The following is a 5180-nucleotide window of genomic DNA, read 5'->3' on the forward strand; positions in this document are numbered from 1 at the left end:
ATGGTTTATTTGAGAAATCAATAACATATATATATATATATATATGTATGTTAATCCATTATATATAAAATATTTTTTTTTTCTAGTTAAGACTAACCTAAGTACCCACGGGGGATTCGAACCGGTGACCTATCGCAAGGAGTGCCTTAACAGCGCACCCATTCACCGTCAATCCAAAGCCCCGTGGGCCATTATATATAAAATATTATTATACCAAAGAATTTAAAATTGATGGGTAGTTTCTATACATCTTGAAAAAGTGCCGCCATTGTAAGATAACGGTTTTAATTTTGTGACATTGTGGGAATATTGTTAAGAAATCCCTTTAAACTTTACCCCATCTAGATCGTGTATCGAGACAAGTCAGTTTAAGATAATTCCGTGTCAAGAATTTAGTAAGGGTTCGTATGTATAGAACACATGACCGAATCGACTCCCCATTGACTTAACCAATGAGAGCTAGACAACATGCCAATGGGGTTAAGTCTTCGAAGGAATTCGAACAAACTTACCTCAAAGTATGCCTCTCCTACTGCGTCTGCATATTTCTGGTGTATATATTAGTATATATATTGAATCATAGAGATTTTGGGAATAGTGAAAGTGATAGTGTAATAATGTTTCTATTACATGAATAGGTTAAAAAGAAAATCCTAAAGGTGGAATGTGCCATGCGCTTGGCTGAACACCAATGGAGTAAATGAAAAAACCTTTCAAATTTATATAACTGCATATATAACAACAACAACAATGGTTCTTATCTAAAGATCAGATTGCTATGAAAATGGGTGCTGGTAATTCGGACGACGTATTCTGTATGTTGCAGGCGTGTGCCATCAAGAAAGTGGTTGTATATTTTAACTCATATTAATATTATTCTATTGGAAAGAGCTTGGATCCACCAATGATTCACATGTTCGACATGTCCCTCCACATAGATTCGACTTTTCATCTTATTAAATCTTTCTTTGGAAGTTGACTCCACTTCTAGCATTTGGGATCAAAAGTGTTATTGCAACCGAAATTTAGTTGGTGGTAGCACTCAGCCCGCGATTTGCACAACGATATACTGAATCAAATAGGTCCATAATTTTGTTTTTCACTTCGTTAATGTCACATATGATCATCTTTTTCTCCTTAAGCTCTTTATATCATAAAAGCTTCATGTATCGGTAACATGAAAGCTTCATCTACATATATTTGTTAGTAGCTTGAGAAGAACAAGTCAAGGAATCCAGTGATAACCCACCCTGTGATTTTTACGAATTTAATAAACAATATTAAGGTAAAGGAGTTATATAGGATGTGAAGCCGTCATGTCATGGCGTTTGGCATTGCTTATTGGTTCACTTAATTTACTACTTCGTCAGTTCGTAATTTACCAGCCGATTGATCCTTTCCGCTTTTTTTAGTGGAGTTACCACTTCTGAAATTAACACTTTTGTAAGCGTGTGAATTAAAGCAACCTTTTCTATGCCACTAGATGGACGGAGAAAATCACTGTAAGGATGATTATGCCCTTTCAACCTTATCCGCATATCTGGAAGCATACATGAGCGTTCAACCTTATCCACTGATCCAGAGAGGATCGAATTTCTTTGATCCATTAAGGTGCTTTTCTAGCCTACGTTATCCTCTGATATAGAAACACTTATCCACTGATTTGTGGTCAAGCTTCATTAAAAGTAGCCGTTGGAGAAGGTAGTTATCTTTCCACTTCCACTGAATATTCGATCAACAAGATTGCTTTAAAACAAAAAACCTCCTATATCCCTGAGTATTAACATCAGTTTCCCCTTCCGATCATTCCTCATCTCATCATATGTGTGCAACTGTGTATTAAAAGCCAAGGTCATAGCTTGGATGGTGTTGATACATCAACAATTAACATGTATGAGTGTGTGCTTGCATATAGACAATGAATATGGAGATGTATATTGGAACATTATTTATATGGGGCTGCACTAGAGGATTGTAATAAGTTGTTAAAAACATGAAGCACAGTTGATAAGGACTAGGGACTATTGGTATTTGTGTCATTTCCACTTTCGCATTACCTCTTTAATATGAAGGTAATACATGCTCCTTAAAATCAATCCCAAATCCAATATCTAATATGTCCAGAATTCCTTCAACCAAAAGCTTCTTGAAATTACTAATACAATCTGGGCATTTCCCCTTACCTTCCGCTGCTCCATGTTACACTTCTCAAAAGACCAGTCTTCATCCTCATGCAGGTGGGTTTCACTTCAATTCCATATCGATAAGTAATAAGATAAGGAAAAGAATTAGAGGAAGTAATATATCGTGGCACCACTTTAGGCAAAACATGGCAGGAAGGGAGTAGATGATTTCAGTTCTGAACGAGGAGAGTGAAGCACACTTGCTTGAATCTCACGTTTGAGGTAATGGTATTATTATAGTAAGTAATTACTTTCTAAGAAGTGATTTTCCAGGGAATATAAGGTTCTAGTCAATGTCTCACACTTCCTACATTGACAAATAGGAAGCAATGGTAGTACTGTGCACATGTCCCAATATCAGTGAACAAGCTTAAAAGATTACAACTGCGATTTTCGTTTTCAACTAATGTCATGTTGAATTTAATGTCTCATTATATAGTTATGACATTAGTGGTTTCAATGTAACATCATGGACTTCAGTCTACCATATTTCACATCGGAAGATTGGAGGGAAAGAGAAGATAAATGCAAAAGATAATGGTTTAACCAAAGTCCGGTGTTCTCTCTTCTAGCTCTAATCCATCACTTGCATCCGAGGAATTTTTGGATGCCCCCTTATCCAACATACACAGTCTATTATTAATTGGGAACCTAATATAAATATTCAATCACAGATTGATGTGAGTTGAGGACTGTTGGAATGCTTATCGTCTGTGAATTTTATTGTTGAGGTGCTAGCTCAGTGCATGTTGCATTTGTGTCAAAGTTTACAAAACTTGGATTGAGAGGGTTTCTATGTAAATTTACAGCTCAAAACTTATCGAATCAAAACCCCCCTTATGAAGCAAAAACCTCATTGTTTTAGTGTCTTTGGGAAACAAATTTACATTATTTCATTTCTAGAGATTTAAGAACATTATGATTTGGATAAATTCCCTGGCTCACATACACAATGGTTGCCTTGAACACACAAGATAGCAAGGAATAAAGAGGAAGCTCTACTGAATATGCAACAACAACAATGGTCAGAAATGGATAGTTGTGAAACACATTTCTCGAAGGGTTTGATGTTGAGGGCAATAAACATGGTGCTATCATTTTCTCCATTGCACCAGCAAGAGATGAAAGTGGGTGTGCTTTGCCCCAAATTAATGGAAAGCTCAACCAAATCAATGATTTATGGATAACAATGTCTGCTGCAAACCTATGGGTGTTGTTGGGATTTGGGGTTAACGGGAATATTTTTAGCTACCAGGAGATGGAAGAAGGGAATTAAGGAAGATTTTGACACATTTTCTAAGCAGATTAAGCTCCTTCCTCGTCCTTAGCCCTCACCTCAAAAAGCACCCCACCCTCTTACGGGCCTTACTTTCGCAATTAAATAACTATTTGATATAGAAGGATATGTAACTCGCTTTGGAAATCTAGACTTGTGAAGGACCCATGAACCTGCAGTTCGAATGGAACCTATGGTTAAATTTGTTGTACAAGGAGGAGCAACATGTATTGGGAGAACTGTCATGGATGAGATGGCATACAACATTAGTGGAGAAAAAACTCTACGGAACTCCAACTAATCTAGCTGCACCCTCACGAATACCTGGAGGATCTTCTAGTGGATCTGTTGTGGCGGTTACAGCTCAGCTTGTTGACTTTGTTATTGGTACAAATATAGGAGGAAGTGTTAGAGTGCCTACTGCATTCTGTGGTATTTTAGGGTTCCTTCCTTCCCATGGGGTTGTTTCACCATTGGTGTTGTGCCAATGGCTCATAGTTTTGATACTGTTGGTTTGTGTACAAGGGATCCAAATATTTTGTGTCATGTTGGTCATATACTACTATATTTTCCATTCACGGAGTACATACAATGAAGGTGTATTACAATTGTAGATGATTGCTTTCAGATTACAGATATTCCTAATGATTGAACAGTGAATGTAGTCACTCGGTCCACTGAAAAATTATTTGGACGTCAAGTTTTAAATGACATAGACCTTGACAAGTATCTTTCTACCAAATTTCCAAATTTCAAGTATTTCCAAAATGAAGAAGAGAGCAGAAATGGAGAAGGTGGGGTTTCTTATTTAAGGGCTCTTTGCAGTGCATTACGCCTTCTTCATGTTGGAATTTTCTGATAAATTCCATAACAGACAGACAAAATTTTTTCTGTTTTTGCACTTTGTTTTTGCACAGAAAAACTGAAAATTGTTTTCTAGAAATTGTGTTGCAGCAACACAGTTTGGTGTTGCAGCAACGTAGATTGGTGTTGCAGCAACTGAAAAAATTAACTTGTATTCATAAACAGTAAACCAACTGATATAAGTTCGTCTTCCTCACATAGAGGGATTTTCACAAAAGATTTATGCTGAAAAGCATCTTCCTCTTGACAGAGGGATTACAACAGGAACGCTTCAGTTCCACAAACCAATTTCTGCTATCTCAGAAAATTACAGTTTCAGCCACACAGGCTGTTGCTGAAACACACAGTTTCAGTCACACAGTCTGTTGCTGAAACACGTGTTTCAGCATCTGGCAGAAAGTTGCTGAAACACGCCTGTAGAATGCATTGCTGCTCCAAAACACAGTGAGAGCATCTTCCTCTTAACAGAGGGATTCACCAAGGACTGTGCTTAAGAGAACCTTCCTCTTGACAGAGGGATTCACCAACATGCCTTCTTCAGAGGCACTTCAATCTGTGTCTACAAACAAGTTCTGTTACAGCAACGGGCAGACAGTTCTGAAATACTCAGACAGTTGCTGTAACATGTGTTTCAGCATCTGGCAGACAGTTGCTGAAACACATTTGTAGAATGTATTGCTGTTCCAAAACACAACGAACACAAAGAACTGTTGTTCATTACATCTTCCTCTTGCACATACGCACTGCAGCGTATTGCCCTGCAAAACTTCACGCTGTTGCGTGCTCCCCTTTGCTCTCTACTGCTATCCCAGCGCTCTGTCTCAGTAACTCTGTCTATCACTGTTGTTTATCACTGC

The 5180-nt window shown here is 37.7% G+C and overlaps 1 pseudogene; it reads left to right on the forward strand.

Annotated features, from left to right (window-relative positions):
- Window positions 1–3372: 3372 nt before the first annotated feature.
- On the forward strand, window positions 3373–4318 carry LOC149216194 (outer envelope protein 64, chloroplastic pseudogene; annotated as a pseudogene).
- The last annotated feature ends 862 nt before the right edge of the window (window positions 4319–5180 follow it).

This window comes from Pinus tabuliformis, chromosome 1_1, assembly GCF_031772625.1.
Source record: "Pinus tabuliformis cultivar Carrire ecotype Pingquan chromosome 1_1, CPIR1, whole genome shotgun sequence".
Lineage (NCBI taxonomy): Eukaryota > Viridiplantae > Streptophyta > Pinopsida > Pinales > Pinaceae > Pinus > Pinus tabuliformis.